The sequence below is a fragment of the Numida meleagris genome, chromosome 4, assembly GCF_002078875.1.
Source record: "Numida meleagris isolate 19003 breed g44 Domestic line chromosome 4, NumMel1.0, whole genome shotgun sequence".
Lineage (NCBI taxonomy): Eukaryota > Metazoa > Chordata > Aves > Galliformes > Numididae > Numida > Numida meleagris.
Window position 1 is genome coordinate 5,779,041 of NC_034412.1, and position 12,668 is coordinate 5,791,708.

At 37.1% G+C, this 12,668-nt stretch overlaps 1 protein-coding gene across 29 annotated transcripts in view; it reads left to right on the forward strand.

Moving 5' to 3' along the window:
* The window catches only part of NAALADL2 (N-acetylated alpha-linked acidic dipeptidase like 2), a 410,961-nt gene that overhangs the window by 335,825 nt on the left and 62,468 nt on the right, over nucleotides 1-12,668 (forward strand). The gene's annotated exons all lie outside the window — the stretch shown is intronic.

The following is a 12,668-nucleotide window of genomic DNA, read 5'->3' on the forward strand; positions in this document are numbered from 1 at the left end:
AAAATAAACAAACTGAAGATAGTAGAAAGCTAGAATAAGATTTTCTCAGTAATATCCTTACATGCCAGATGTGTTCTTGAAAGGTATAATAATACAGTTTTTTGATCTTCAGTGGATTACCACAGAACTTCAAAGCTTCCAGTTTCATAGGACTACAACATTCAAACAAACAGAGAAGTGTTTAGAACAAAGAAAAAGCAAAAAAAATAAATAAATAAAATTGTAGGACAGTGCGTTAACAACATTAATATTGCTCATGGTATTATAGGTTATGTATGATCTAACCCAACATAGAGGAAATAAGTTGTGATGTGTATTTCAATTTCTGCAAAGAAGGGTGAGACAGCCTTCAAAATGATTTTTATGTGTATCTTCATTCTGTGGGCCAAATATGCCTCTCTAGTGTATGTATTGGTTCTAAAGATCTTGATTGTGCTTGATTACAGTTTTCACGTTCTTTTATTTGCAGACCGGCTTGGAGTTAAACAAGCATAATCTGCTTGGAAGGTTTGTCCTTCCTCAGCCTTTCCTACTGTAGGTTATATTTGCTCCTGGACTACTCAAACTTACCCTCCCCTGGTCAGCTGGCATTAGCTGTTTTGAGATCCAGCAGTTGTGAAAAAGGGTGTGTGTTTTATTGTAAATGTGAAATGTACAGACTTCATATTCCTCTCTTTTTTGTTCCTACGCTGTGCGTATCTACCTATGTGCACATATTCCGAAGTTCAAGAACAAAACTGGAAGTGAGTGGAACTGGAGCACTTCCTGATGCTGTATGCTAATATGCTTCTATTTCACAAATGCAAAACAAAGCAGAAATATGCCAAATGTCGAAGCGTTATCATGAAGATGCGTAAATTAAAGTAGATGAAGTCAAGAATTTATATAAATAAGCAGTCTTTTTTGTTTCTAAACATCACTGCACCTATTAGGCAAAAAGTATTCCATTTCAGGTTAAACACAATGCAAAGACTTGAAGGAAAATGTGAAGGCAGAAGCTCTATGAGTGCAATGTTTGTGACAGGCTTGTCATCTGCTGCACATTTCTGTTGTCACTTAGCAGCTGTTCCACATAGTTTTCATTCCAGATCTGCGTATACAGAATCTATAGAGCATGAGAAAGAATCTGCAGACGTTAGTATATCAAAATAATGATTCTTTCCCAGCAACGTTTACAATACGAACACTGAAGGTTCCCTTGGCTAAGAGGAAAAAGTAGTTTTTCACATTCAGTTAACTTTGCAGCTGTACATTTTTTCCCTCAATTCAGCAATACAATTAAACTTGTAAAAAAAAAAAGAAAAAGTTTTCATATTTGCTTAAACAAACAAAATTTGATTCCCTTTCAAAATGCAGCTTTTGTTCTCCTTGCAAATTCCTTTCCTAGAAATAAGCCTGTTGTAAATTACTTCAGTTTTGAAGTTGATTTGTTTCTCAGAGCACAGGATGTATTGACATCATGAAATCTATTTTATGTGAGAAATAAATCTACTTAGCAAAATTTAAAATGTTCTGTTGGCAAGAACATGGATTTTTTTCAGAAAAGTGAAGTTACACAGAGCGATTAAATTTGGATTCCTTGTTTTTATTTGTTATTCATTGTAATGATTATTACCAGTCCTTCAAAACATGGGCTCAGTGCCCCATATAATTTGCTATATTCTACTAGACAAGCAATATGGGGACAAGCTGAGGATTCTGAGGCTCTGGGCAGCCTGGCCTAGTGGTTGGCAACCCTGCACACAGCAGGGGGTTGAAACTAGGTGATCATTATGGTCCTTTTCAACCCAGGCCATTCTGTGATTCTGTGATTCTGTTCCTTGTATCAAGCAGGGATGCTACTTTTGTAAGGCAGACAGAAATTATACTGGGTTTACAGCTGAATTAATAAATACTATAGGAAGTTCTCTTGTGCAGGTTAATGACTGAAAATAATCTGTTGAGGTATGGGGAGTGATTTTTAATTGTATACTTCCAAGCCATTCCACTTTCTGAAGAGTGCCTCAGCTTTGTACGCTTTATTGCAAAGCAAGGTTTGGGTTTAGGAAGACGGATTTCAGAATGTGAATGGTTTGATGTGTTTTTGTAGACTAGGTTGCTTGCTTTCTTCTTCTTTCTCTTTCACTGCTGTGACCTACTCCGGAAGCTCTTTTATTTTGGAATCTAAGCTAGTTGTTTACTTTACCCACCTGTCAGACAGCATGCAGTGTCACATAGAAATGACACTGTTTGTATAAGCACTAATTCATGTGCAGAAAAAAAACACTGGTTTAGAGCAACACGGTTAGAGACCTGTGCCTTGTAGTCTGTGTGCAAAGCAGTAGTTATAGGACAGCTTTTGCAATGCAGTTCTTACGCAGAAGGTGTGATGCCAGTCCTCGGAGGGGAGGTTGTAAAAGGTTTTCTTTGGCAGGAACCTGAGGTGTAAATAAGGGGAAATAAAAGTTGCAAGAGGAAATGTTCAGACCAGAAGAGTAAGTAAAAAACTTGCTTGAAATTATCTAATATGCTGAAGCAGAGCCTCAGGGAGGTTAAATCTACATGGCAAATGCTTATGGTCAGATCTGTAGGCTAGTAAAGTGCCTTTTAAGTACACTCATATAAAAATGCACCAAGTGAAATTGAGTTCATTTATTTATTAGTAGAAAATATGCAGCATTTTGATCTGCCAGTAAGAGGTAAGCTTGGAAGAATTTCTCGGAAGAAGATATAACACCATTTCCAAGATTCGTCTTGTAGCTGCTGAAGAAAGCCTTCCTCTCCTAAACTCTGACACACTGGTTTTACCTCTGCGTGAGGGCCACGTTCTGATTTCCAAAGGAGGAATGCTGTTCATCTTTTCCTAATAGTTCAGTTCCTCTTACTTTGGAGAGTCATGCTTTTCAGACTAATGATTAATTTCCATCCAAGCGATCATATAGAACATTGCTTCTCTCTCTAGAGTCACATTTCATCCAAATGAAGGGATTCCACCAAATCATTGCACTTCTACTTGAAAAGTTTAACTTCTTTTTCCAGTTTAGCTTTTTCCTTACCTTACTATTTTTCACACGTTTGCATAACAGAATTTATTTTTATTGTGTCTTTCTTAGCAGTTTCTTTCGTAGTTGCTGAAGTGCAAGAACGTACATAAATCACAGAGACTGAGTACTGTGGCTGCCTAACATTTGGGTACCAGAGAAATATAATCTGGATTTGCTGTGGTTTCAGTTAGAGATTTGATTGTTTCCTGAGCATTGGAAATGAAGCACAAGACTGCTCAGCATTTTGAAGCCCTTCTGGTGGCTTGCAAATATAAGCTGACACTGGGTTTTTTTTCTGTTTTGATGGAGCTATTTTGAGCTCCTTTTCATGATGTAAATTGACTGTTTCTGTCCCATTTCTGTGGCATTGTAGACTACAGTTTCATGAGGCATCCAATTTTTTTAATTAGAGCTAGATGGTTTTCTGTGCTATCTGCATATTATTCATCTTTCTCAGTGCATTCCATTTCATAATGATTTCTGTTTGATAACAAAGAATCTTAAATCCCTTCTGCAGTAATGTGGCAGATTGCATGAATGTTAGCATTATCATTTTGTTTTGAGAAAACATATTAGTGCACAAACAAAGCAAAACTGAAAAAAGAACCCCACACCTACAACAACAAAAAATACATTAAAATCCCCTACCTTCTGTTTTGTGGGTTTGGGGTTTGTTGTTTTTTTTTTGCTATTTATTGATGGACACATATTTAGCATGAAAAATTTTATGATAGCTGTCCAAGTTTGGATTTGCAGGGCTTACAGAACATTTACTTTTACACCTAGACCATAAAAGTTGTTTTCCGTATCTTCAGTCAAACTTAAGTACGGGCATGAACTATAAAAATTACCTGTCACATTATTCACAGACTAGACCAAGATAGTGCAATACCATGGACCACTAAGCTAATTTAGAAGAAAAATGAAAAGAGGTTTCTCTATAGAAAGCATTTGTATGTAATATATGTAGAAGAGTTTAGAATTTTGACAGTTTTAGATTGTATCCCCTTTAGAGAGAATGCATAATGATTTTTATTTCTGTTGAAATATGCATAACTTTTTGAAGGTAACTTTCAACTTTCATTAGAGCCCTTAAAAGTGATTTTTGCCCACACTGGTGTAAAACAAAGGCCACTAAATCTTAACTCTTCAGTGGATACGGCTTCTTGATTGTGTTTTTACCATCAACTTCCACTTCCTCCTGCTGCCCCCTCCACTGCCCTCTTTTCTTGTTATCACTATTCAGTGTAACTTACTGCAGTTTCTTGATTTGAATGTTTACATGCTCAGGCTGATATATCATGCACTTATTTCAAAACAAATCAAAAGCTCTGCAAGTTTTCTTTGTTATCACAAAAGAAACAGAGGAGCTGTCCTTGATGGAGAGAACTTACAGTCTAGTTTACTGAGAAATAACTCCCTTGTTTCATGCTGCTTTTATCTCTTTCATGTGTTCATGTTAGTGTACAGAGAGGGCTTAGTCAGTATGGAGTGCTCGTCTGTGGTGCATGTCTGAAAAGAGTGAGCTGGAAACTGGTGTTTACACCAGTCTGTCATGTGTGGGAGCAATACTGAATGTCTGTAAATTGTGGGGTTTGGGTGCCAGTGATTAGAAGCTCCATTTTAATATGTGCTGTGAGGTCCTTCAGCTTTTTCATGTCTTTGTGTGTGTGTGTGTGTGTGTGTGTGTGTGTGTGTCAAATGAAATTTTGAATTGAGCACACAAATGAACAGAAATCAGGTGGCATGGAGTGGCGACAGTGTGTAAGGGTTTGGGACTTTTTCCAGTCATCTGGATGGGCAACACTGGGAACATACCACAGATACCACCTGGTAACTAGGTTGTTCTGTTCATTGTCATTATTGAATCACTGATCTTCTCAGTCAGTTCCAATTATGACCTTGACATGATATTAATTACTTTTTTTCAGTAAAAGTGCTTAAAATCAGCCTCAGTGAGTTCGGTTTAATATGAACGAAATTTGGTGGAAGCATTCAGAATTATTTTTATTTTAAAATTTGCAACTGCATTATCAATCATCCCAGCATAGTTCTGTAGAGTAGCTGATGGCCACTGACTATTTCCAGGTGAATACCTACGTCCATTACCATTATAGCCTCCAGCACTTTATTTCTTCGATTTCACACAACAGTGAAAATAAAGCTCGTTTCTGCCCATCAGTGAGCTACCACCATTTCTCTGACTGCTGGAATTTATCACAAGCTACTGTTTCTTTGAAAGAACAGCTCTCTGTCTGCCTATCTGATGCAGAATAAACTGTATATGTCAACAGGACTGAAAAAAAACAGTAAACAGTTTGTGAGAAGGATGAATAATCCCCAGTGATGGACACAACTTCTGTCTTCCAGCTACACCATCTTTGCTGCAACTTTCCTGAGCATGTAGCATGCATTTCATGTTAAGCAGCTGGATGTATCGTAAACAAACACTGATAAGAGTTGCTCTACCAATTCTCTCCTGAAAGGTTTTTGTGAAGCAGTATATATAAATATAAATATATGTATGTACAACAAAGAGTTGGTTTAACCTAGCAAACTCTGGGTAAAGCATGAAATCTAACTGCACACACACACATTTGTATCTGCCTGCCTGTATCTAAAGCAAAAATGATTTGTCTGATCTGTGATATCCTTTATTGAGAACCACTTTTGTATTGTTATTGTGGTTCAATGGTCAAACAATTACAGTGTTTAAAATCAATTTTTATGATCTAAAGTTTCTGATCTCTATATTCTTAATGCAGTTATCTCAGCGTACATCATTAATCTCACTGTTACTCCATAACCAGATGATTTTCTCCTTTACTTCTGGCATGTCCTCAAGACCCTTTCCAGATAGGAAATAATTTTGGTATCTCAGGATTACAGACTTGATGATCTACAACTGATCAGGTTCTTCTGGTAAATTTTTAGCCATCTTTATGCTGTTAACATTTATATCCTTCTGGACTGAGCTATGCCGTACCAATTAATTCAACATAGTCAAGTGTATGTATCAAGTACTTCAGTTACGTGTATCACAGCATCATTTTCTTTGAGGGATCAAAGCAGAGTATGTACAAAAGCATGGTCCTATTTATGTTAGCCTTAGCTTAGTTCTATAGCTTATTCTTGAATGTCTTCAGAAGAGAATTAGTGCCAGTTGTTTTACCCTTGTATTTCGGAAAGGTGTCCACTGGCTTTCTAGTCTAAGTAGAAGCCGGGTTTCCTTTTCTTTATCTAGACTACCAGGGAGTTTGCATATCTGGGAGCCTTTCCAGTTAAAATGACAGGCATGTAACTTCCCTCCTCACTTCCCTGTTCCTTCCTTCCTGGTATATTTGCAAAGGACAAATGTTTATCAGACTCGGAATGGCAGGTTGCTTAGGACCTCGGGATTCTGGATTTTTAAACTGTCGATGCAGTTTTCTGCTGCATTTAGTTCTGAGAGATTTTATGAACTTTGCAGTAGAGCTTCAAGGTCAACAGGGGTAAGCAATGGGATGTATCAAGGTGAAGAGAGATTTTAATTTTGTTTATGGATAAACTGCTTGTGTCTAACAAAATGCAGTCCAGCCTATCCTCAGGATGTTGTCCTGGGACTGCTTTTGAAGGTACGTCCAAGCCATGGCTGCTTGTGTTTCTTGCCCTTCTAACTCATGCGTTATGTTGTCTATATAATAGCCATGCTCTCAGCTATTTATACCACATTTCTTCTGACCAACACATTTCTCCCTTTTTCTCATCTATCTTTTGCTTATAGCAGCACTTCCTAATTTCTTGATGCAGGTAGAGTTTATTCAGCTTAGTCCTCACAAGTTGCACATTAATACAATAGTCCATCTCTTCGTTTGTACGCTAATGCTGTCAAGTTTGGTAGTGAGGTGCTGAAATTGTTAAGGTTAATGACTCAGTGTTTCACAAGACGAAATACCTTTGACATTCAGTTGACTGCACAAATTGTTTCATTGAAAAAAGTGAATATTTAACTTTTTTATGTCGTAAAAGAGAATCTTTGTTGTTCTACCAATGTTAGTGAAACTGATGATGTCCTCCTCATCAGATGCATTACTTTGCTCCCATGGAGTCTATTTAGACTCACAAATCTTACTGCTTTGATATCCCAGACATTCCACAGTGCATCCAGGAGGGGAAAGATCTTTGCATAAACCTTCTGTACAGAAACAAAAGCGCACCGCTTCTTTAACGTGTGCACAGCATGAATACAGATTTGTTGCTGTAAACTCTACCCTTACAGATTCTGTCACAGGCTCTTCATTCTCTTGGAATTGACTGAAGGCTGTTGAAAGTCAGTGGAAGAAAAACAGCCTGGATGTTAGCAGGGTCAGTGGGATATGGGAAAACATGTGAGAAATTTACTTAGACATCAATTATTGCTTCTGCTTGATAGCTTACTGTAGCATCTAGCTACTGAGAACGTGTTCTCTAAGGATAGAAGGCACCAAGTTATCTATCTTCCCTGGAGAATGTGTTCCTTTCAGCATAACATTTTGCCATTGTTGTTCTGAGTGATAAATTCAACAGATCAGCTAAAAGTCTTCTGGCAGAGTATCTGGAATACTTTTCCACTGGCGCTCCATTTTTTTAATAATTTGAAAACAAAAAAGTCAAGATCACTGGACTGTCGTACAACCATGAACCGTGATTTGAGTCACTGATAGGTTATTAAAGTCACCTTGTATTTTTATTGATAGATGCAGGCAAGCATTTTATTTTCCATTAGACTTACAGATGAACTGATCCTCCTATTGGAGAAGATCTTTCATGAGGTTCTAGATTTCTGCTGCTTCTTCCTATTTACCCTGCTGATTCTGCTTCCAAAGCAGGCAGGGAAGATTTTAGAAAGGAATAAATCTATGCAAGTATCCAAAATCTTAAAAGCTACTTTTTCATGCTGCAATCTTATAGCTTTACAGTGATTATTTCAATTCACTTACAAATGCAGGGAGGAAAACATTAAGTTAAAGGAGATGAAAGAAAAGTGCTTATATTCTTTTCTGTCTGATGACTGTTGGCTTGATGTTTTTTCTGGCTTCAACTGATTTGAATAATAAAATAAATTGTGCGGCAGTGATCGAAAGTCTACTGCTTCTGTCTTCTGTGCAGTCCGGTTTGGCAGGCCTTGCTTACTTTGTCCAGCATCTGGTGACATCACAAGGTCAGTGCGTATCTTTACCAGAATGTGAAAAAAAGAGATTAGATTTGGTCTTCTTTCTTTACTAAAGTTATTTAGTCGAATAAAATAGGGAAATCAAGAAAGCAAAGCTCCTTGTCAGCAACTCCAGCGGCCGTGCCCATTTTTGCAGGGTAGGGTCATTCTCACCTGGAGATTTTTGATACAGAGTAAGTTGTAGTTGTTGCAACCACAAAGATTTCCTTCATAAAAGTAATTAAAAAGCATACACATTTTAAATCTTTAGTTTCATTTAGACAGTGAAAAATGGCTTTCAAATCTTAATCATTCATAGATTTTATGGGTGAATGTTTAATTCGATATTAAGAGCATTTGCAAGGAAGGGAAAAGTCAGTCTGTTAGTAATATGGAGAGGCATGCACCCTCTTTTGTGATATGCTTGCAGATTTAAGGGCCTTTATTAGTGTGAAATCCTAAATGCTTCACCTTAATGCCTGGTGTTGTTACATCAGTTCAGTTAAAACCACCACATATTTGGGAGTCATGCTTTGGCTTCAGTATGTTCTGTGCTACGTGATCTACTGTTTCACTACATCTATTTTAAAATATAATTAAGTATGTTGTACCTTCTAAAAAAAAAAAAAAACATTTTCCAGATAGCTGAAGAAAAACCATATGTTAATCTATGAGATGCACTTTTCCATTACTCTATTTTGACCCTTATTCCAGTGAAACCTCTGTTTCAATCTCTTCTGTGTAGCCAGGAAAAAAAAAAAGAAAGAAAGAAGAAAACGGAGTAGAGATGGTCTTTAAGCCTATCTGAGGTGAAACACCTGTTTCACAAATAATAGAATTGTATATTTGCTGCCAAGGTACCATATGCCAGTTGCTTGACTTAGGGTAAAATGGAAGAAGGAATTAGTGAGAGCCCGCAGTGCAGATTTTAAAGGTATTTTTGTTCTGTTTACTGCTTTATCTTTCTGACATGGTTTTCTCCTTCATACTATGACAAATTTTTGGCAACGTCCATGAATTACAGATACAGACAACTCCTCATACATCTGTAGTTCTCAGTGAGTAATAGTTTTAGACACTGGTGTAACTTCATAGTGATGGCTCTGCAGGTGAATTCAGCATCCCAAGTAGACTTGTTTCCCAGTCTGTTTTTGAAAGTTAGCACTACTTCCTTTCTGTTTTATTGTCCAGACATTGCATTTTTGTGTGTCCCCCTCAGGCTGCTGCAATTCTGTTCTTTGTGCTGTTGTATTACAATCAGGCAGAAAGAGTGAAACAGGTTAATAGCTCGTGGAACAGATCCAGCATATAAATGTGAACAGGCAACAGATTATATTTTCAGCCCTGATGCAGCAGAGGCTTTATACCTCTAAATTCTCCTCCACTAGACGTTATTATTTGATCTATATGAAGAAATAAACACCTTTCTCTTGACTTTCATCCTTTTCTTTTTGTATTTGCTTTGCAGACTTTTGGACTCATGGAAACATTTGACTATTGTGTTTACACTGTTTGACCTAACTGTACAAATTGCCAAAGGATTTTTTTTCTCATTGCTTTCCTTCTGTTGTTACTTCCTAAGTGTCTCTTACGTCTGTGCTGTACTAAATTGGAAATACAAGTATTGTGTAGTGAAGAAGGGCAAAGTTGTCTTAAGTGTTGACAATATTGACAAATATTGACAAGTCAAACTGATAAAGTTTTTCTAGACTGAGCATTACTGCTGAGTCAAGAAACCTCCACTGAACGTTTATACTGCACAAACACTGCATTTTACTTTCAAAAACAAAACAAAAATGCACAAATCTGCAGAGATTTATGGATTATTCATCAGAGAGGGATACTAACACTAACCATATAGCTGTTTCCAATGTAACAGTCAAGAAAACAGGAATATTGTTATTGTGTTGTTATTGTAGATGTAGCATTGCCCTAGTCTAGTAAACAAAACTACTTGTATTTACAACAGAACTATTTCCACTTCTAAGACAAATCAGTGTGCTTTAAAATTTGCTTTTTAATTTTTTATTTTTAATGGCAGCAAGAAAGATCTCTAAGACATGTGTAAGTATTGATTCTGGTTTACCTGAAGTAACCAGAAATGGCTGGGTTTTTATTCATGATTTAAAATGGCTTGGATGAAAGTTGACACACGAATTGAGTGTATGGTATAGGCAGGTGCACAAGGGGTGGCAAATTTAGTTCCTTTAGAAGGTGAAGCATGCTATTCAGTTTATTAGTAAAGGAAGGACAAGATAAGTTAGGAATATTAGTCTAATAAATCAGGAGTGAATTTTAGTGCAAGCGTCCATCGTATATAAGCAAGAGCAAACCAGTTTTGGAGTTTTTGGATTTTTCTTTCTGCATTTAAGATCCTCATTTAATCAATTCGTAAATCTATTAATTACTGTCAGGAGACCTGAGGGCAGCAAGAAATCAGGTTCAAATTAAAAAGAAAGAGAGGCAATTTGTTTTGAGATTGAAAGTTGAATGTTCAATCGAAGTTTAATCAGAAGTGACCCATTATTTGAAAAGTGGAACATCAACGTCTTTCTAATTTCACAGAATGCTTCATTAAATGAGTATTGAAAAGATCAGGTTAACTGATCATTCCAAAAGGAATATGAGAAAAGGGGATTTTTGGAAGCTAGCTTCCTGATGGACATTATACTCATTCGTTTCTCTTCTGAAGAGTGAAACCAGAAGTTTTATGTTGGGAATTCAAGAATTATTGCTATTCTCTTGTCTACCTATTGCATTATAAAAATATAGCTTAAAATCAGAAGAGAAAACATTCTTGCTCCTTTTGGATTGTTCTGTGTACCTACAGAACAGTTTACAAAAGTTGGCAAACAGCCAAGAGAAAATTTTCAATTGGATGAATGGAAGTTGGGCTGCCTAAGTGTTCGAGTGTCTCACAATGGTCTGACATGATGCTAACATGTGTTTTGATTTATTGCTTATCTCTGCTTGTTTATTTTGTGTCCCTTTGAAAGGCAGCAGTTAGAATAAGGCAGTAGTAAAGGCTGCCTGCTGATCTTGCCCAGCTGCTGTGGTCTCCGCTAGGATGTCGGAAGTCTTTGGAAGGAGGGTTAATTGCTCAATGGCTTCCAGAGGAGGAACAGATCTGGGAGAGCTCTCCAGAGCATAGATGTAGCCAATGAAGGAGAGGGCCACTGTGAATGGAACACAGTAATAAAAATCAAGATGACCTCCAAACCTTTCATTGCAGAAGGGACTGATGAGATTAGCAAAGAGCGTAGTCATAGCCTGAGAAGACAAGTGGGGAAAAAGAAATTCTTTTCTTAGGGTTACAAGCAGGGACTGTGCTGTAAAAAGCTTCTTCCTTATATCCTATCTAAATCTCTGCTCTTTTAATTTCTGACCATTTCCTCTTGTCCTATCACAACAGACTATGCTGAAGAGTCTGTCCCCTTCATTTGTATAGCCTCCCTTTAGATACTGAAGTGCCACTATCAGGTCTCCCCATAGCCTTCTCTTCTCCAGGCTGAACAGCCCCAGCTCCCTCAGCCTGTCATCATAGGGAGAAACTAAAAATAACCACATCTTCTGTAGAGAAACAAGAAACAAAAGTTATTTACAAAGCTTTTTTTTCTTCTTAACTATTACCCTGAATTGCGTTCTCATAAAATCTAGTTTTGAACAAAAATAAAGTTTGTCTCTCCATTTGCCTCCATGAATGTAGCAAAACAGATCCACATCAGAGCTCCAGTTTGCTTGGGGTTCCATCACACCGCTCACCTGTGGAATTCAAATACTTCTGGCCTACTATTTCTTTCCTTTTAAACTGTGCAAAAGGAGCAAGACCTCCTGCTTCATGAACAAAAAATGATAAAACTTTCAAGGTTTCCAGTAGATTTCATAGCACGTGTGTGTGGAAGACAGGCCTGTGAAACTGAATAAATAATGAAAGAGTTACTTCCTCATTAGTAGTGAGGGAGAAACTTTACACAGTGCTTTACATTCTTCTGAATATTCACAAAAAGAGCTCTGCTACTTCTTCAAGGAACAAAATTTTATCTAGATGTTGGCAGTGGTTCTATTGATCGGTCTCTTTTAAAGTCAGTGACAAAGTCATGTATGTCTGTCTGTTTTTGTGCTCGGGGAAAATAGTAGTCTGGAAAAATGGTAGTTTAGGCAACATACTGGTAACAGAAAAAGACTTTGTCTCTGATGACTTTCTTTTTCTTTCTAAGGTTGTTAAGCATTGAAACCAAATTCAGTCAAACATCAAAACAGGCTTTCCTCTGGATGACAAATAGCATAGCTAGTTCTGATATTTTTTCCTCTTTCCATTAAATATGTTGTATCTAAGTCATTAACAAACAAGTTTTTAAAAATTTCCAGAAGTTAATTGTTTTTCCTCCATTATTGTGTGACTTAGGACTGGGAATGTTTTGAATCTTGTTTCTATCAGTCATATAGTAACTGGTGTTCTGTATCGTTTCCAGTGT